This window comes from Amborella trichopoda, chromosome 2, assembly GCF_054954075.1.
Source record: "Amborella trichopoda isolate Santa Cruz 75 chromosome 2, AtrichopodaSantaCruz75HAP2 v2.0, whole genome shotgun sequence".
Classification (NCBI taxonomy): Eukaryota; Viridiplantae; Streptophyta; class Magnoliopsida; order Amborellales; family Amborellaceae; genus Amborella; species Amborella trichopoda.
The window spans coordinates 10,766,807-10,789,650 of NC_142337.1; positions in this window are offsets into that span (position 1 = coordinate 10,766,807).

Here is a 22,844-nt window from a genome sequence, read left to right on the forward strand (position 1 = left end):
TGATTCTTGAGTGTTGAGTATTGACTATTGCGTCCTAAACTGTATATTTTATGAATTTCTATATATTTTCTTTTTCTTATTTTTAGTTTCTACTTTCTAGTTTCTACTATCCAACTTTTGTATGTAGTATACTATCAGTGTATGCTTGTATGGTTATATTGTTTTAACATTGTATGAAAATATGGATTATGGCCTTATGGATTATCAAAATTCTCTTCTCGACTTTCTCAATTCTACATTCATGGAAATATTAAATATGGATCATGGATAGATTATAGAATATCAAAATTCTCAAAAGTTCTATCTTTTTTCTTTCAATTGGGCCGCCCAAGTTTTGGACGCCCGCCTAGGTGGCCACCTAGATGCTGGGCGGCCTGGGCCACCTAAGTGCCGCCCAACGTTTTTTGAAAAATTGTCTCTCCCACATACACTCCGCAATTCTTAAACCTTATTCCAAAAATAATGTGTATCATGAATTAAACCGTAGGTGCATGAACTTGTGCATGAAGAATGTTCAAACATGAGTTCACACGAGAAAAAATATATATAAACAAAAGGCCATGGCTATGTTTAAAGGCCATGGGTAATATAAACAAATGGCCAAGGCGAATGCTGGTTTTAGATCCTAGGTTGGGACAATAAAGGTTTTTATTGGTGCACCTGAGGCATACCTTTTCTTCCTCATGTATGTCTTGTTGGCCAGCCTCGTTGAAGTATTTCAGCATATTATTTGCTGGTATCTGAAAGAGTTATAAGGTAATTTCCATATTTTGCTTAAAACCAATGTTTTTTTCCTAAACTAATTTTTTTTCTTGAACTAATTTGATTGTAACCAAGTTAGTGCTATAACAGAAGTGGTGCTAATTTAGTGTGTCTGTGTGGTTATAACATGGTATTTGAACATTGTGGTTGCTTAATTTTTTTTATTTGGATTAATTTTTAGAAGTTTATTGGAGTTTGCAATTTGACTTCATAGTTTATTTTTATCTGGAAAACAAAAGTAGCCGACGGTATTTTTTTTTCAATTCAAATTGATTACTAATAACTCAATGCATAACTCGGTATAATCCTTGTGTTTTCATTTTTTTTTTTTTTTTTGTGATTGTTCATTAGAATGAAAAGAGTGTATATTTCAAATTTTGGATCAAACAAATAGCCATAAGATGGTTTTTTAAGGTTGTTGCATCATATTAGTATACAACGGTTGCATGAAATCATTGCACTATGTGTGTGTGTGTATGCTCCAGTTCTGAAGATGCCCCTTCATCTTGGGTCTTGGTTCCTTATATGGAGGAGGGTAGGCCGGATTTCAAAATATTCATTTCAAATCTGCATCGACATACCGACCTTCAGATGCTTTACTAAAAGAAGATGCTTTTAAGAAAAGTAAAAGCTCTGACAAGAGTAAGATACTTTGAAAAAGTAAAGAAAGATTCTTCAATAATGCGTTCTTTTAACTGTAGATTTGGGGACACGTGTCTTGAATAATTGAGGAGTCGTACCACCACTATCTTTTTAGCTACAGTTGTTTTAGGAAAAGATAATTCATGCACAGTCGTCACCATTTGGTGGACTATAGTCTTCGGTATCTGCGTCTTTATCTGATATAGACATTTTGTCTTCTTCATCTTCTAATGCTAAAAGTAACTTTTGTCTGAGCTCAATTTTAGAGAGAGTTGGGTTCTTTTGTTTCATTTGTGAGATATACTCGGGAATATTTAGATAAGAACTTGATGAAGAAAATGGTATATTTTTTATATAAATTTTTTCTGGATTCAGGGAATTGTTTTATAAATATCCCACCATTTAACTGAAATTTATCGACGTAATTCTGAGACATAATCTCATCTATCTATATCATCTTCAGAGAGTTGATATGTCCATTTGAGTATCCAGGGGACCTGATATAAGGCCATAAAATATAAATGATAGTTTTTTTTAAAACTATTTTTATTATATTGAGAGAATTTTCTCTGTGAAACCTGTATTTTCTTTGGGAGAATCTAGCTGCATGATCCCCCATAATAGAAACCAACTTTTTAACCAGTTTGGAAATTCTACAAGATCAGTTATTTTAAACTGAACATACCAACTATGAGTGCTTTGGGAATTTTGGTAGGCAAAAACCTCATCTCATGCTTTGATATAATAATGATAGGATTTTATTTTTAATCCTTTGGTATTCAGAATCCTTGTTTTTAAAGGATTTAATCCCTAATCTGTATTGGAGATGACTTTATGAATTTGAAATTTAGAATATGCGATCTCAGAATCATTGTTTCTATAATGGTGTACTATGAAAACTGATCATGTTTCCATAAGTATAATTTCGTACCATTCTCTGTATCTTTCTCCCATATTAGGATGCAGGTGGTTTTGTAGGTATATTGCAGCTATTTCATAGAGATATTTTTCCTTGTGATCATTTTCAATGGTAATGAGAGGTATATATGCTATTTCAATAAACGACGTTCTATCAGCACTAGGGTTATTTGTGCTTAGAGGGGATTGCTGGGGAGATATATTAACCTCAAGGGTTTGGTTTCGCATTAAAGCATTCAGAGTAGATGGTGAAGCCATGCCTTTTCATGTGCTGTGATTATAAGATGCCATGCTTTTTCTCGATTTATTATATGTAGTCAGGTTTTTCTCTTGGCTGAGAACTATCTCTTTTTGCTGATTCTGGCTATTCCTTCCCTCCCTGTAAAAATTCTCGAGTCAAAAAGTCAGGGAGATGGTTATGTTATCATTAATATGTTCAATATCAAATTCAAACGAAGAAAGGATCCCTTGCCCTCGAGCAAAAATCTGTTTTGCATCGAGGTGTTTTACATCTTTTTCAATAATATCTTTAGTTGCCTTACAATCAGTGCAAATAAGGAATTTTTGGTTCAGTAAATCACTCTGGAATTTGGTGACACTGTAAACTATTCATAACATTTCCTCTTTAACGGTATAATAGTTTTGTTGCGCAGGGTTCCAAGTTTTAGAGGTAAAGCAAACTAACTGTTCATGGTTATTAATTTTTTGTTTAAGAATGCCACCTAGTCCTTGTTCCGAGGCATTAGTTTCAACTATTTTAAAAGCCGTAGGATTAGATAAAGCTAAACAAGGCAATTCTTAAGCTTTTAATTTTAACTTTTTGATGGCCAAGGTATGAGTTTTAGTCCAATATGGCAGGTCCTTTTTAACCTTTGAAACAGAGGCTTAGCATCCAACGCAAGGTCTTTATAAAAATCAACAATATAATTTAAACAACCAAGAAACCTTTGAAGTTCAATTTTATCTTTGATAATGTCAAGGAATTTTGAAGCAAATTCTATCGCCCTATCAATAGAGATTATTCTTCCCTGGTAAATATTATGTCTTAAAAATCTTATTTTAGTTTTCAAACGACTTATCTTTTTTGCTGAAACAACTAATCCAGCATTTTTAACTGCTTTAAAGAAAATATTCAGATGGTTCCAATGTTAGTCAATAGTATCGGAATAAACCAAGACGTCATCAATATAAACAATCATAAATTTGGTAAAAGGATTTAAAATATCATTCATTATATTCTGGAATTCAGATGGAGCGTTTTTCAAACCAAAGGGCATAACGTTCCATTCATAATGTCCGAAGGGAACATTGAAAGCAATTTTATATCTATCTTTTTCTATTAGTTGAATTCGCCAATAACCAAATTTTAGATCAAACTTTGAGAATATACAGATATTTACTAGTCTATCCAAGAGGTCTCTTTTATTTGGGATCGGATAGCGAATCCATCTTAGTATTTTATTCAGAGGTTTATAGTTTATAACAAACTGAGGGCCTCCTCTTTCAATCTCAGAAGCCTTTTCAACATAAAAAGCTAAGCAGCTCTATGGTGAAGAGCTTTTTCTGATAAGTCTTTTATTAAGAAAATCTTGTATCTCAATTTTACTGATTTCGAGAAGTCTGTTATTCATCTGGATGGGCCTAGCTTTCGAGGGGATTTTTTGTTTATTAAAATCTGACTCGTAAGGATGCTCGACAATATGTTGTTTTCTATTCCAAAAAGTATTGGGAATGTCAGCACATATTTCTTTTTCAAGAACATTTTGGAAATTAGTGATTTTGCTTTGTATTTGTGGAGAAAGCAATTTTTTGTCGATGGTTCTGTATTTGATTTCATCTTTTAAATGGAAAAGGAATTTTTCTTTAGTAGAGATTTCATTTTTAATGTTATTTATTTCATGTATTCTAAGCTTATCATGGAAATCAAACTTTACCTCGTGTCCTTCAATATTGGCTTCGATTATTGTATTATCAATTTTTATATAGCATATTTAAAAAATGAGAACCAAGTATGACAGGTTGGCTTAAGCCTTTGACCATGATAAAAGGGAATTTAAAACAGGCACTATTGTTACAGACTGCCGTATCAGATAGTTTGTAGTTTATTAGCATTTTACTACCATCAGCAGTATTGAGAACTTGTGTCGTTTTGCTAAAGTATTTTGTTGGAACTAAACCTTCATTTATGCAGTTCAAATCTGCACTTGAATCAATAAGGGCAGTTGTCTAGAAATAATATTCATTTTGGACAACAATTTTGACCATAGTAAACCACCTTTGAGTTATGACTTTATCTAAACGATTAACATATTTGTAATTGTTTACTCTCTTCAACATATTACATTCTGTTGAAGTTTCAGGTTTATCATTTTCAAAGATTTTGGGTAAGGTATCTTCAATTTCAAGGGGCAGAAGGTTATGATTGTAGTCACTGATCAAGTTACTGAATTCTTCTTCCACATTTTTTGTGTAATTTTCTCCTTTAAAAGTAAAAGCTGCTAATTCAAGAATTTGAACCGTAGTTTTAAGTTTATAAGTTCATTGCGAACTTTATTAATTTCACTTTTAAGTTCAGCAATCGAAGGTTCCCTTTGGATTTGAGTTTTCTTTTGAACTCTTTGTAAGATATCATGAAAGCTATAATCTTCTCTAGTAGGTATAAGAGAAGGTTTGGGAGCAGTAAGCCCAGAGGGCTCTTTAGTTATATTGATATATTGCAACAAGGCTTCCTTTTTAGCCTTTGGATCACTAATTTTGTCAATTAAGTCAATAATTAGATTTTTTTCTTTTGTTAGGGTATTTAAATTTAAACCCTTCATATTTTTCAAAAGACTGCATTCGCAGTTGTCATTATTATCAAGATCAGACTCCGAATCTGAACTAGCAAAGATTAAGTCTTCGTCATTGATTTCACCAATTAGAAATTCATCATCAGAAGTAGACAAATCATCAGAGTCTTCTTTTTTAATTAAGAAGATATCAAGTAAGTGTTTTTTAATTTCAGAGTCTATTTCAAGAGCACTAATTTTCTTTTGAACTCTACATTTATTTTTATAATGTCCTATCTTACCACAGTTGTAGCAGACAAGTGTTTTCCTCTTTCCCCTTTGTTTAAAAAAGTGATCTTGTAAGAATTTTTTAGGAAAAGTTCTATTCTTTTCTCTAAACTTTTTACACTTGGTTTTAAGCAAGTCTTTATGTTTCTTATGATTTGGTTTGGAAGTAGGCAAAGTATTGAATTCAAACTGCTCACAAAAATCTCCTAACTCTTTTTCCCTGTCATCCTTTGTTTCTCCAATTGTCTTCTAAGTTTCAGGTCTGTACACAAAGCAAGACCTTCAGCATATATTTTTGCTGATAATTCACCAATGGTATACAGAGAATAGGGAATGATTCCACCATGTTTATTTTTTAAACGAATCTTAACCTTTTCAGCAAAAAGAGGGGGGAGGCCAGCTATGAATTTATCTTTCCAATGATCGGCCTTACTATCTTCTCTAGATAATAATCTAGAGTAGAAGACATCCTTATACCACTTAAAGTGAGATAGAGTTGGACATCGTAAGTTAGAAAGTAAATCCTCAGATCTAGTAGATAAGAGGGCCGTACTTCCTACGAAATGAAGCGTAATGATATATATTAAAGTATTGACAATGTCTCCTTCATCGATTATGTTTTCTTGGACTTGTTTAGGTCCAATTTCAATTTTAGCATTTAGAATTTGATCTTTTGTTGATTCATTCATAAGAAAATCCCACCATCCTCGCAGCCATCCTGTGAATCCGTAGATAATGACTTTCGTATTTTCATGGTCTTTATTTCCACTTGCCTTACACGTGGTGGCATACATGGTCATATGTCTCATAAGATCAAGTATCTGATTTTCTGACATGCCATCTATATTCCAATTGACAATTGACCTTCCTGAATAAGATATTGAACTTGTAATAAGTTCTTCTTCTATTTAATGGTCTACCGGAGTTGGCTTAGGATAATACATTCTGGATGGGGCCACCGGTCTACTTTTTCTCCCATAGTTTATTTGATTAATATCTAGGTTTTCAGTTTTAAAAGCCGTTTCTGTTTCAGCTATTTCATGGTTTGAAAAGCTTTGATCTTCCTGCAGAACTTGTACTTCACTAACCATTTTTTTTTTATCATCTATGTTTAAATTAGCAAGTCTTTTTACTAGTGTGTCTACTAATTCTTTGTTATCTTCTTTCTTTTTTATCCCTTGTAGACTAAATTTTCTTCTTTTTATACTAGGTGGTGGCTTGAATAGGACTGCTCCTTTATCTTTCTCTTCCTTTTTTTCAAGTCATGGATGTTTTAGGTTTTGTAACACGTTTTCAATCCTGGTTGTTTGTTTTCCTATTGTCTGTCGGAAAAAATTTGTATAGTTATTTTGTTCTATAATATATGGTATTCCTTCTATTTTGTTAGACTCTTTTGGTCCAATTTTAAAAGGTGGGGTTTTATCTCCTATTTTTCTCCTTTTATTTGTAAACTGGACTCGGGAGGATGAATAGATTTTACAGGTTCACCTTTGACAGTATGTAAAGTTTGGAAGGAATCTTGAGCCATTTTTAATTCTGGAAGTCTTAATCCTTTTTTAAGGATGTATTTAAGCCATTTAAAGAATTTAACATTCGTCTTGTATTGTACCATAAATCTGTTAAATTTCATATGAAAGGCATTCCTTAATTCTTCCTTAAATTCTCAAAAAAACCTTTGTCTTATTTGTTTGTTTTCATCAGAGATGAAATCTTTTTTAATCCATTCTTTATCAATAATAAATTTATCAAATTTTTGGATTGTGAGAATTTCAAAGTCGAATTCAGAAAGGGTTGGTTCTTCTGATTTAACTTGAGAAGAACTTGGAGTATCAATCTCATAAATAGAATGTTGGACTTGATTTGCATCCTTTTTAAGTCCTTCAATAATTATCCTTTCATTATGAGCTCTCTTGTAATCAGCTTGAAGAACAGAAGAGGTTGATGTCCTATGTGGAATTTTAGGAAGAGTATCTCTAGGAAGTGTATTCGAAATACTCAATCTAGTTTTTCTAGAGGATGGAAATTGAATTTTTATTTCTCCATTAGGATATTCAATGATTTGGTCTGGTTCCTTGTTTTCAGGAACCTTAACCTGGGTTTTCGACTGAAGTCACCATTTTTCAGGTAATTTAACATGTTTACAAGATACAGACTTAAGTATGGCTAAGTTAGATTTGTCCATATTAGTTTGAAATAAGATTGTCTGTTCCTTTGTATCCATCTGCCTAGTATTAGGACACAAAGTATTCATGACCTTATAACATTTCCTATAAACAAAGGCTAAGTTTTGGGTTCCAGGATTCATATCAAATCATTGAGTTTTAAGGTTAACAGTCAAAACTTTTAACAAGCTTGGATCGGATACGGCCACAGAGAAATTTGAGACACAATTGAAGTATATAGGTCCATTACAAAGAGTAGACTCAACAATTCCTAACAGAGAATCATTGAATCTTGTGTGTCTATTATCCCTTAGAAAATGTAACACATAATTGTTTAATCTCGTTCTAGTAAATGGTTTAACAGTTATTTGAACAAGACCTATATGTAAATAATTGACGTCCTTCTTTTTATGTTCATCTATCATTCTAGTAGATAAGAGTTGAAAACTATCTTGGGTTTTCATAACCGAAATGGTTTTTTCTATAGTTTTTATAGAAAAACTACTTCTAAAATAGAAAGTTCATTTTTTATAAACATCAGTTGTAGGAACTTTAGGGATATTCTAATTTTGGATTTGTTTTTCTATGTTATCAATAATAACTTCTTCTCTATTATTAACGCATAGAGTATTACTACTAGAAGCGGTTCTATTCGATAATGTTCTGAATAGATTTGTCATTTTAATCTTGATATCGCCCTGAGTCAACTGGAAACAGTCCCTACACCTTACTGCCCTTCTGGCTAACAGTGGTCTTTGAGTCACAACAACTTTTAGGGTATTTTGACAAGATTTAAATGAGCAAAAATGTTCAGTTAACCACTAAATATAACTTGGCTCTGATATATATATATATATATATATATGGATTTCATAGAGCAGTTGTATATTAATACAATACAACAATATCAGAAAACGAAATGTTAGGGCCATTTGTTTGATTCAAATTTTAAAGGAAAAAGTTTATATAAGGTTGCAACCTTAAAATGTAGAATTAAGGTTGCACCTCAAAAATCCATTGGGAAATATTGTTTCAATATTGAGAAACCCTCAAATTGATTATATCGACATCGAGATGTATGAATATGAAAACGAAAAAGATTTTGAATCTAATAAATAGTGCACTTGCAAGATATTATCTAAACCGTCCATTTTCAAAGGTTTACATATGTATATAGATCAACTTGATTTGAACTACTTTTTGAGTTTTAAAATTTATAATTAGAGTTCAAAATAGATTTTCAGGCATCCTTAGAAACATTGACATCAAAATTACACCTCATGATAAAATTTGGAGGTGCACCTTAATTGGATTGTTTAAGGTTGCAACCTCGTGCAAACCACACCCAATTTTAAAATATACACTCTTTTCATTCTAATGAACAATCACAGAAAAGAAAATTTAAAAAACGAAACCTAGAAAATACTTTTTTATCCCAATTAACATGGGTAGTACATTTTGGTGAGATACTTAGATCTAGGCATTAGAATGATCTTTTTCATTTTCAAAATTTTTAGATAATTTTATCATCATTAGATTAACAATATTAAACAAGGAAAAACTAATTTCAGAAAGGCCTAGATCTTGAAATTCATCAAATGGATGGTCCAGAATCATTATTGGGTGGTCTAATAAACAATCACAAAAACTAAAATTTTGAAAATGCAACCTAGAAAATACTATTTTTATCCCAATTAACATATGCCATCAATTTTGGTGAGATGCTTAGATCTAAGTCTTAGACTTATCTTTTTTCTTTCCAAAGTTTTTAGATAATTTTATTATCATTTGTTAATGATATTAAAAAGGAAAAAATGATTTTGAATTCATAAAGACCTAGATCTTGAAATTCATCAAACGGGCGATCTAGATTTATTGTTGGGGGGAATTCATTTTGACCACATACAGGGTGCAAATTAGTTTTTTTTAAAAAAACTTGATTATTGAGATGAAGAGTGTGTGTGTTCAAAATTTTGAGTCATACAAATACCACAAACATAGTTTTCTAGAAGTGGGGTCGCATTATACTATAATACGACCATTGCATTAGATCACTATATATATATAGATATATATATATATATATATATATATATATATATATATATATATATATATATATATATATATATATATATATATATATATATATATATATATATAGATGGGGCAATGATTTCATGCAACCGTTGTATAATAATATGATGCAACAACCTTAAAAACCATCTCATGGCTATTTATTTGATCCAAATTTTGAAATATATACTCTTTTTATTCTAATGAATAATCACAAAGAAAGAAAAAATTGAAAACACAACCTGGAAAGTATTTTTTAGCCCAATAAGCCGTTCATTTTGGTGAGATGCTTAGATCTAAGCTTTAGAAGGATTTTTTCATTTCCAACTTTTATGGATGGCTTTATTATCATTAAATGAACGATTTTAAAAAGTAATTAGATTCGTTTTTGGAGGGGACTCATTTTGACTATGCCTTGAATCTTTTTTTTTTTGAGGGGGATTGATTATTGAGATGAAGAGAGTGTGTGTGCAAACTTTGGGTCATACAAATACCACAAACATGGTTTTCTAAAAGTGCCGCTGCATTATACTATAATACAACCGTTGCATTGGATCATTACTCATATATATATATATATATATATATATATATATATATATATATATATATATATATATATATATATATATATATATATATATATATATATATATATATATATATATATATATATGAGTAATGATCCTATGGTCTCACCCACACCCATGTGTGCAGGACCCCAAAGGGTCACCATTAAATTTGACACAAATCTTTAGAAAAGTTATCATATGGGTGTGGGACTTAACTTTTCTAGATATCTATGTCAAATTTAATGGTGATCCTTTGGGGTCCTACACACATGGCTGTGAGAGGGTCTCACAAGGTCATTTCGCTATATATATATATATATATATATATATATATATATATATATATATATATATATATATATATATATATATATATATATATATATATATATATATATTTATATTTATATAGGAAAAAGCTAACAAGCACCGACAACTATAATGAATAGTAATATAGGTAGAATCTCAGCAGTTAGATCTTCATCATATGTTTCAAAATGCATATAACTATATAAATTTTAATTTTTTTCTAAAAATCAGATCATAACGAAATTTTAGACGTGTGTACTAAAAATTGGACACACAATTAAAATATATTTTCCAAAACATAACACGATCGAAATACCCTTGAAATTTGACGGGGTAATTTGGTCATTTTAAATTATTGAAAATAATTTTTTTATATTTTTATATGGTGCGCAATAGTATACACCCAAATTTTCATCTTAATAAGATTATAAAAAATTTAAAATTAAAATAGTGATATGTATTTCGAACCACTCGATGAAGATCTGAAGGCTGTGATTCCACCTATATTACTATTCATTATAGTTGCCAAGTGTTCGGAAGGTTTACTCCGTATAGGAAAAGTCTTAAAAACACTTATAGGCGAAGTGCTATAGTGTTTCACCCTCGTCACGAGCATACTATGTCTGCGACAGTTTTGCTTAAAAACCGCCACGCACCTACTGGAGCCATGACAATCCCCCTATATTTTTTTGCTTCAAATTTGTGTGAAAAAAATCTCGTCACGTACATGCTAAGTCTGTAATGGTCTTTAATCCATGCCATCCGAAAAAATGGGACGGCGCCAAGCCTATGGGTGAAAATAATGTTCATTTTCACCCATATGCGTTGTATAGATGCTTATATATAAAGAGGCTTTTTGTATTTATCATTACACCAAAAAGAGTCCACCTAAAGAAATCGCCCAACATGCACACCCAAAAATGGCCATGAGAGATGCACACCCAAAATTGGATAATAACCAAAAGCTGCAAGCTCTCACATGATTCCATTTTGTTTATATGCGAAAGGAAAATAACCATGTTTACAAGTGTATCCCATATCCTCCTAAAAGGGATGTCTATCTCTATCTCCTTGTAGAAATAAAATATAAGGAATATCTTCTCATATCATATGAGGAATATCCTGTCATAGCAAAATCGAATATTTTTATATCTCATAGAGTTCAGCTCCCGCTCTCAACCCATTACCAATATGGGCCCGAAGCTTCCTTCGTAACTCCCAGAACTTCTTCGTAGTGGCTCCGTTCATGCCTCATTTCATAGGGAACCTCAAAGTGCCTTTATTTCAGATCGTATTTGTGTGGGATGGTGATTTGTTCAAGAAGTCTACCCTCTTCCACTTTCCCAAACTGCCCTCTATCAAAAAAAATAATTCCATTTGTATCCCACCCTCATGGGATGGGACGCCTAACAAGTATCTCTTTTATACATGACATATCGGCCCCATATCACTAAATAAATGAACAAATTGGGTTATGGACTGCTATCCAGTTCAAAAGTTGTAAGATGAATCAAACACATATACATGAATATCCTCTCATACCAAAATCGTACGTGAGATTGTATTTGTGTAAGATAGTGATTTGTTCAACAAGTCACCCTCTTCCACTTTCCCAAATTGCCATCTATCAAAAGGAATAATTTCATTTGTGTCCCACCCTCATAGGATGGGACGCCCAACAACTATCTCTTTTATACATGACATATCGGCCCCATATCACTAAATAAATGAACAAATGATCAAATTGGGTTATGGACTCCTATCCAGTTTAGAAGTTCTAATGTGAATCAAACACATATACTTAAAACTTCCTCAACATTCCAACAGTTAACCAAACACAGGTACTCAGAACCTCCTAGATATTATAGCAAGTTATCATACACAGGTATCTAGAACTTCTTTAAACATTGCAGAATATGACATTCCTCTGCTCTAAAAAAAAGAATTTCCCTTTTTCGAAAAAAGCTATCTTCCAACAAACAAAGACACCTCAAAACTTCTCTACACTCTCTCGTCTTGTCTCGCTCTACAATGCACTTTTATGAGCCTCCATAAAAATGCCATTTTATATAACAAAAATACCCCTAATAAGAACTGGGATTGCGAAATGGGAGTGATTTGTGCAACACGTCCAACAAAGTTCAATGGAAATTGTTGGATCTTTGAAGTAAGACATCTTTCCATAAGAAATAGATGTTGAAGACTCTTTTGTGGTTAATACTTTATCCTCTCGCGAGATTATTAGACTATTTTGTCCTCATTCCTTCCTAAAGGGAAGAAAAAGGCCCTATACAAGAGAGAAAAAGGGCACTAGTCTCATGCCAAAAATCTCTACCTCATAAATCTTTTTTTTGATAGACATTCAGTGTTATTATTAATCAAGAGTTAAAAGAGATTACAGAGTTTGAGACCACAGTCTCCGATAAAGCAGAGCCACCTTTTGCAAGATAATCTGCCACAACATTTGCCTCACAATACCTCATATATCTTGCGTTGGATTTTAGAGAGAGAGCACAATAAAAAGATGATTCCACTTCTTGGCCATGGTGCTATCTTTGGCTGCTTCATTTAGCACACCACCCACCAAAATTTTCATCTAATGGATTGCTCCTGTATCCCCTCTACTGAGCCCCTATTCACTGCGGTGTCTTTTTTTTTTGCCTTGTCTTTAACCTAAGGTTTGTGTTGCCCGATTATCTATCTTGAAATTTAGGCACCTTGTGTTATTCCTTGAGGGTCCGTTTGGTTCATTGGATTCAAATTTCTAAAAGTTACTTTTCTTGAAAAAGCTGGGCCAATCATGTTTCATTCGCTTAGAATTTATATTTTCATTGGATTGAGATTTCCGTGGGATTCTCGAATACTCATTTTAAGCCTAAGCTTTAGAAATCTCAATTTCATCAAAATAGGTGGAATTGACATTTAATGGAAATGACCATTTTGCTACTAAAGAACAAAAAATATCAAAATTTAAGAGAGGGAAACTCTATCAAATTTTAGAGAAAGAAAAACATATTGAAATTTTAGATAGGGAAACTATATCAAATTGTAGATAGAGAAAATATACAAAAAAATTAGAGAGATAAACTATGTAAAATCTTAAATTTTAGAGAGAGAAAATATCTGAAAATTTTAGAGTGAGAAACTGCATTAAAATTTAGAAAGAGGAACTACTTAAAAGTTTTTAGAGAGAAATATCTCAAAACATTTAGAGAGAAAGATTATCTCAAATTTTAAGTTCGAGAGAAAGAGAGAGAGCATATTAAATTTTTAGAGATTAGAAACTATATCAAAATTTAGCTAGAGACTACCTAAAATTTTTTAGAGAGAGAAACTATATCAAAATTTAAGTTTTAGAGAGAGCAAATATCTTAAAACTTTAGAGAGAGAAACTATCTTAAATTTTAGAGAGAGAAGTATCTGAAAATTTTAGAGAGAGTTTAAAAAAATTTAGATAGAGAAACTATATCAAATTTTAAGTTTTAAAGATAGAAAGTACATTCAAATTTTAGAGAAAGAAACTACATGAAATTTTTAAAGAGAGAAATTATCTCAAAATTTAAGTTTTAGAGACTGAAAGAATCTTAAAATTTTAGAGAGTGTAACTATATCAAATTTTAGAGTGAGAAAGTACCTAAAATTTCTTAGAGAGAGAAACTATCTTAAAATTGTTAGAAAGAAACTATCTTAAATTTTAAGTTTTAGATGGAAAAAGTAACTTAAAATTTTAGAGAGAAAAACTATATCATATTTTAGAGGGAGAAACTACCTGAAATGTTTAGAGTGAGAAACTATCTCAAAATTTTTATAGAGAGAAACTATCTCAAATTTTAAGTTTTAGATAAAGAAAGTTTCTCAAAATTATAGAGAGAAACTATATCAAATTTTAGAGAGAGAAAGTATATAAACTTTTTAAAGAGAAAAACTATATCAAAATTTAAAGAGAGAGAGAGAGACTATTTTAAATTTTATGTTTTTGAAAGAGATTGTATGAAAATTTTAGAGAGAAACTATCTCAAAAATTTTAGAAAGAGAGAGAAAAAAGATTTGCATTTCCAAAACAACGATATTCCAAGCAATCCAAACAAGGAATTTGCATTTTTTTTATTTCTACCGGATACGATCCAAACAACATACATCATATTCCAGTAAATGTTAATTCCATTAAATCTCAATTCCAGGATTGACTTTGGGATTGAAAAATCCAGGGTTCCAAACGGGCCCTTATATTGATGTCCTGGATCTAAGATCAAGTAGCATAACATGTGCGAGCCCGAACACATGAAAACAAGGTCCTTGATTGACTTAGTTTAAATGGAAAATATCTCTATAGACTTTGTTTTTAACTTTCATTCTCCATAGACCTAAGGTTGCAAAACTTATCTTATTGCATAGAAATTCACTCTATTATATCTTCTAACCCCCTAGACATATTTTATACATTTTTATCATTTTTTTTACCCCAAACAAATTTAAAAAGACATTATTTTTCTAAACCCTCTCTTTATTAAACATGTTCCCCTTTCTCTCTCCCCCCATCAACCTCTCAAACCCTTATCTCTCTATCTCCCCCAACTCTTTATCTATCTCTCTTCCATTTTTCTTGCCATCTCTCTCTCCACTCAGGAACGCGGCCCTGAACAGCTAAAAAAGCCACCACTTACAAGGCTCTCTCTCTCTCTCTCTCTCTGTGACAATAAGCTCTTTGTCTCTATTTAGTCAGGCTCCCCCATCTCTCTAGCTCTCTCTAGCCGGGCTCTCCCGCCATCTCTCTCCACCCTATTCTCGAACCACCATCCCTTGCTCTGAAATTCTAACCATTTAAGCTGGTTTTCAAGAGGAGAACTTGTTTAATGGAGCTTCTTCACAAGCTTTGAATTCTGGGATTTCCACTGGTTTTTTGGGACAAATTCAAATCGGTAAAAAACAATATATCACATTTCAGAGCACCATTAAAGAGCTTCAACGGTTAGGGTTTCAGAATCAGAGAAACAACTGTGTGAGGTTAGATTTCAGAGGGCTTCAGGAGTTGGAGTGGCTGAGTGTATCAGATTCTGGTGGTTTTTGGAAGGGAAACCAATGCCACAATTCCATCGATTTCTTTATGACTGCATCATCAATGGAGGAACGATCAACCACTTATACAATAATAGCAGCCAATAAGAGAATCAACATCAAACTTGAGAGCCTTTTTGGAACAAAGGAGCTAGAGAGAGAAAGAATTGGAACTAAGGATGTAGAGCGAGAAAGTTGGAACACATGCTCCTTTCTGAGCATCTTTTTGCCAGAAAAAGGTTATAGAGAGACTGTTCTCATTGGGCTTATTGGTGGTTGATTCACGGCATTAGTTTTACTGTGTCTTCTATTTGCTCTTGAAATTCCCAATAACATTGTATCATTGGAATCTTCACTTTGTCAAAATGGATTGAGTTCCTTGAGATGAGTTTGTTACAACTTATTAATAGGCAAGTGAGAATTTGGAAAAGGAAAATCATCAATGGACCTGATCACACAGAGTCAAAGCCTTGGCCATTTGATATGGGCAATTAAAAGCTTTAGTTGCTGTGATTTGGGGTGAGAGAGAGACTATGATTTAGAGAGAGAGATGATGGAAAAAAATGGAGAGAGACAGATTTTGTGGAACATAGGAAAGAGAGATTCGGAGAAGCATGGGGAGAGAGAGGGATTTAGTGAATCATAGGAGTGAGAAAAATTTGAGGAAGCACAAGGAGGGAAAAAATGGATGGGAAAAATGAAGAGAAAGAGAGAGAAGGATCTAGGAAAGCACGAGAGAGATAAGAGGTTGGAGAAAAACAGAGAAAGAGAGAGGGGTTTGAGAGATTTACATGAAGAGAGTGAAACACGTGAGGAGAGAAAGGATTAGAAAATATGTATTTTTAAATTTGTTTGGACTAAAAGTTGAAATAAAAGTTGTTTGAACTAAAATTTGAAATAAAATAGATAAAGTTATCTAGGGAGTTAGAAGATAAGTTTTAAAATCTTGGATTTAGAAAGAAATGAAAGTTAAAAATAGGGTCTATATGAAAGAAAGACCTATGTGATCTTTTACCGAAAAATACATTTGTTTTTTTTTCACCCATTTTTTTTGGCAAAAAATCACTTACATGTGGTCTTTATTATAATAAGATAAAATTCAAAATAAAATCAACATAGCAATAAAACCAAGATCTTAACAACTTGATGCCATTGAAACAACTATGCACTATACTTGAGAATAAAAGATAAGATTGTAAGAAACAAAAGGAAGAGTGCCCGAGATTACCTCAATCGGGCTTATTACACCTCACACCGAGTCACCACTATCCAATGGCGTGGGATCAATAGTCTAGCTTCAATCTCGAACCGGGAAAGCAAATTTCAGCCAAGCCACACCAATGGAACATGAATCCCTTTGATTACAAACTCAAACCCTTAGTGAATTCTCTTAGCAATCTAGTTTGAGAGAGATGGATTTTCTTTTTGTTAAACCCTAAAACCCTTAGCCATAAATCTATATTTGATAGATATGAGAGAGAAGAACTCCATAACCTAAACCATTAAGTTCTTTCACAATGTGGGAGAGAGATCAAACATGAGAAAGAGAAACTTTTTTAAGAGAGAGAGATAGAAAGATAAGGTGTAGAGATTTTGGGTAGAGACAATATCTTTTTCATAGGCTTGATCAAGATTAGGGTTTCTTAGGGTTTTCATTGGCTTGCCTCTTCTTGTGAGATTTAACATAGACTGTCAATCAAAAGTGCCTTGTGGGGTGAGAGATCTGAGCCATCCATTCCATAAATGGGCCATCAACATTATGAAAAGTGCATGGACCATTATCCCCATTTCCTTAACTATTTTCCCATCAATAGAAATTAGATAAATTAAATCTAATTAAAATATTATGCATTCCATAATCTTTCACAAAATATTCCAAAGATATATCAAGTCAATATACAATATATGATCAAAATATTTCATATCTTATTTGACCACATGCTATACCATAATATTACCAAAACATGAAATAACTTAAACTCCAAGAAAGAATCCAATGGGTGGGATGTGCCACCATGTGTGGCACATGTGAGCCCCACCCACTTGACATATGGCCGGCCCATGTGCACTATGGGCCCCTCCATGATATTTTATATAATTTTAAATTATAAAAAAAATTCTAAAATATTATTTGAATTTTATAATTTTATAAAATCAATATTTTCATTTTTATAAATCTAAAAAAATTATAAATAAAATATCAAATGACTCATAAAAATTCAAATAACAATTTTAAAATAATTTCTATCATAAAACAAATATAATTAAATTAACTTGATGGGAAATGGATCCATATGGTTAAGGAATTTAATCTGCAATCATGGGGCACTCCACTTTCAACTGTGGACTACAGACCACACTTGCCTTATCTAATCAACACAATATATGTCAGGGAAGCCCAGAATAATGGCATTCCTACAATATTCTATATGGTTTAAAGTCTTAGGTAATCGAGGATTCTAAATAACTAGAAACATGGGTCAAGGTATCTAGGTATTTAAAAAAAAAACAGTGCATGATAGTTTTTCTCCTACTTTTATAAATACATTCAAGACATAATGTTTTTCTTTTTAATAAAAAAAAAAATTGACTTGGTATATATATATGCATTTACAAGTAATAGTTATATAATAGTATGACAGTTTAAAATGATTTTCATAAAGACTTAATGGACCTTGCAAGACTACGTGGTTTTCTCAAAACCATATTCATAGACTTAAGCTTTTCTCAAATTATCCAATTTAATTATAAAATACATGTTTAGCCTTCATATATCATTTTACCGTATTCACCTTTAATTTCCTATCAAGTCAAGTTCATGGTCACAAAAACAAATCATATATACCATCTTATGATTTTATCTAAAATAAAGCAGGACTAAATAATGTCTATTAAAGCCTTGACAAAAATACTTCATTTTTGGCAATTATGGAGAATTTATCAAGAGATCATCATCACATGCAACACATCATATTATAGACATTATTGAGAGGATGGTCACCAAGACCAAGTTCCATTAGAACACTCCTTTTACGCTTACATATTTGAATGAGTCACACTCATCTCTCGTGTTTCATCCTTAGGGCTCAAAGCCCTTGATCAAATCACATCTTCATGTGTATCACTACCTTAAGTAGTTCATACTCAAGCACAAGAAGACACAAAACACACAAGGTATTCAAAACCGATACGTTCAAATTTGTTAGCACTTATCACTTAATGTCTATACACTCCATACATATTCATAAAACAATTAGCAAAAATATAACCAAAGAAAATTAAACAAAGTTATTGAATCTTCTTTCCTTATACGACATTTCCCTATATGACCTTACCATATAATTTGGGAAAGATTTCATACATCAAAACCATGTAGTGTGGTACCTAGGCTTTCTTGATTCATCGCTTTTACTTGTTTAGCAAGCTTTTGTGATCTTGAAAGTGCACGCAACTGATGGAGAATATATTGGTCATTTGTTTCACATGTCATGAAGTATCCATCTCTTCGGTACTTGGATTCTCTTGTCTTACACCGTAAAGAAAATATCTTCTTCATCCCATTATTTCAAATATCACAATTTTTATTCTCCCACTGATCTTTAGCATTTCTATGCTACCGCCAAGTCTCTCTATATATCCCTTCATTTCAAATAAACCAAGATGTTTTTATAAGTATTATATTCCTTCTTCTTTCTGCTATTCCCAGATCGAATACTCTTCACATAGAGTGGCATATCTTGTTAACTCTGTATTACCTCTCTCTAAAGTTTTATTATAATAAACCATACTCATAGCGCACTATAAAACCTTTTTAAATGAGCCAAAAAAAAAAAAAACCTTTTTAAATGAGCCCAAAAAAATAGGTCTTCATAATTAGGAATCTAAAGATGTGTCTTAACATGCCACACCTTTTTAATTTACTACAAAATAGAACTTGAACATCCTATGATAAAAATATGATATCTCTCAACTCATAATGAGTTAATATTTGAATCCTTTTGAGTCTTGAAATAGACTCAAAAGAATATAAAATAGGGCTTAATTCCATCCCTAAATCATACCATTTAGTGAATATTCATTTTATGACATTTACTTCACAATACAATCTTTTCAATTGAAAATCAGGTTGAACACCTCTCAATAAAAATTTGTTTCTCTCAATCTTCAAAGAATTTCTTCTTGAAATCTTTTGTGTTGAAAACTAGATTCAAAACCAAACCATAACATCATAGTTTGAATACCTAATAATATTTTTCTTTAGAGAAATAAATAAGTGACATTCACATCACAAAATAAATCATACTGCAGAATTTCATGATGAACACTATCCAGTAAAATTGTCTTTTCTCTCTACCATTATAGAGTTTCCCTTTTAAACCAATTTTGTTTGAAATTAGACACATAGTAGTAACACATATATTTTTACAAGCCTTATATCACTTTGTTAAGTACCCTTGATAAATATAGTTATTCATGTTTTCAATGAAGGACATACCAAATTACAGAAAATTCAAGATGACCTCTTTTCAATCTAAAATTTTTATTCTTCTCTTCCCATAGATATTTTTCTTTTAAATAAATTTTTTTACAAATTAGACTCGGAATGGAAGTCTAAAAACTTAGTGTGAACCATAAAACATTCTGTTAAATTGATCATATCTTTCAAACCACAAGGACTTTCTTGATGAAACCTTTTTTGTTTGAAAGTAGACTTAATTTTATGAGTGACAATCCAATTTCAGCTAGAAATAAAGTCATATGATTGGTGAGAAAAATCACGGAACTCAATGGATAGTTCTTGAATTTTGCATGGTCAGAATTAACACCCTTCATTGTTGAGTCCATAACTCTCAATTCCTATTGGATCTCCCACTGAAATTTTGTAGGTAAATCCTACTCTTAAAGACACAAAATATCACTGAAGTATGTAATAGAAAAATACCTCATTATATTCTTCATATCACTACTCCAAAATAGCCTAGAATGTTCATTATGCAGAGTGCCTTTTCGCTGTTGAAATATTTCAATAATTCTTAACCGTGGGTGTATTTCTTTACCATAAAGGTCATTAGCTTTCTTATATCTCATTTTCCAAGCTTGATCTAAACTCAATATCAAGTATCAATATCTCTGATACCAATGAAAGCAAGATCTACGAGATCTTTTATAGGGGAATACACTTTTTTTTTTTTTTTTCTTCACCCCTTTCTTTTGGTAAAAGATCACTTACATGTGGTCTTATAAGATAAATTTCAAAATAAAATCAACATAACAATAAAACCAAGATCTTAACAACTTGATGCCATTTAAACAACTATGCACTATGCTTGAGAATAAAAGATAAGATTGTAAGAAACAAAAGGAAGCGCACCGAAGATTACCTCAATCGGGCTTATTACACCCCACACGGAGTCACAACCATCCGATGGTGCAGGTTAGCGTCAATCTCGAACCGGGAAAGCAAATTTCGACCATGCCACACCAATGGAATATGAACCCCTTTGATCACAAACTCAAATCCTAAGTGAATTCTCTTAGCAACCTAGTTTGAGAGAGATAGATTCTCTTTTTGCTAAACCCTAAAACCCTTAACCATATATTCATATTTGAGAGATATGAGAGAGAAGAACTCCATAACCTAAACCCTTAGGCCATAACCTAAACTTAGGTTCTTTCACAATGTGGGAGAGAGAGATCAAACATGAGAAAGAGAAACTTTTTTAAGACAGAAAGAGATAAAAAGATAAGGTGTAGATATTTTGTATAGAGACAAATTTTTTTTTTCTAGGCTTGAATAAGACTAAGGTTTTTCAGGGTTTTCCTTGGCTTGCCTCTTCTTGTGAGATTGAACATAGACTGTCGATCAAGGGTGACTTGTAGGATGAGAGATCTAAGTCATCCATTCCATAGAGATCTGAGTCATCCATTCCATAGATGGGCCATCAACATTATGTAAGGTGCATGGACCATTATCCCCCTTTCCTTAACCATTTTCCCATCAATAGAAATTATATAAATTAAATCTAATTAAAATATTATGTATTGTATAAGCTTTCACAAAATATTCCAAAGATATATCAAGTCAATATACACTTTCAATATTTTTGTCAATATATGGTCAAACTATTCCATATCTTATTTGACCACATGCCATAACATAATATTACCAAAACATGAAATAACTTAAACTCCAAGAAAGAATCTAATGGGTGGGGCGTGCCACCCATGTGTGGCACATGTGAGCCCCACCCACTTGACACATGGTGGGCCCATGTGCACTATGGGCTCCTCCATGATATTTTATATAATTTTAGATTATAAAAAAAAATTCTAAAATATTATTTGAATTTTATAATTTTGTAAAATCAATATTTTAATTTTTATAAATCTAAAAAAATTATAAATAAAATATCAAATGACTCATAAAAATTCAAATAATAATTTTAAAAATAATTTCTATCATAAAACAAACATAATTAAATTAACTTGATGGGAAATGGATCCATATGGTTAAGGAATTTAATCTGCAATCATGAGACACTCTACAGTCCAAGCAGGGGCTCATTAGCGGGTCTCAAAAGTCTGGCGGATGAGCCAAGGGGTCGCAATCCCAGTCTGTGGATTACAGGTCCTCCCTAAGAAACAAGTAAAGGTCACCAAGACCTTAAGAACCACAGCTCTATGACGCATAGGGTTATCTCTTGTACATGCATACGTTTCACCCTAAAAGGTTGATTTCTGGCTTTTCCGAACGATCTATCGATACGCATGCCGTGTGATGGTACATGGATGAGGTTTTGGCCCCTGTTTCTGTAGGCCACCATAACAAACAAGGGTCACACAGTCCTTCGGCTCACTCATCCGGGCATGTTCTCAGACCTCATCAAGGGCTAACCCATAAACCCTCATTGGTTTGTTCTTCATGTCCATGTAACATGGGTTTTTTCCAACTGACTGGCCTAGATCGTTAAGCATAGATCGGTATCAGTAAACCATCGTTTGCTTAGTATGGTCTACGATGGACCACACTTCCACTGAGTTCATGTTCCACTATATCATTTCATTTTCCAAGTACTCATAAGGCCTTTAACGGCCACATAAACCCAACACTATAGAGATATTTTTCCTAGTTTAAAAGTGCCAACTAATATCTTCTTATTTCTTAATAATAATACTCATATTTAGAGAAATTTACTAGAAGTTGGAAATAGACATAAGAAACTTGATCCAATTTGACACAATCCATGGACAAAAGTACAAAGCTGCCCAGCAAATTTCATCCCTTTTTAAGT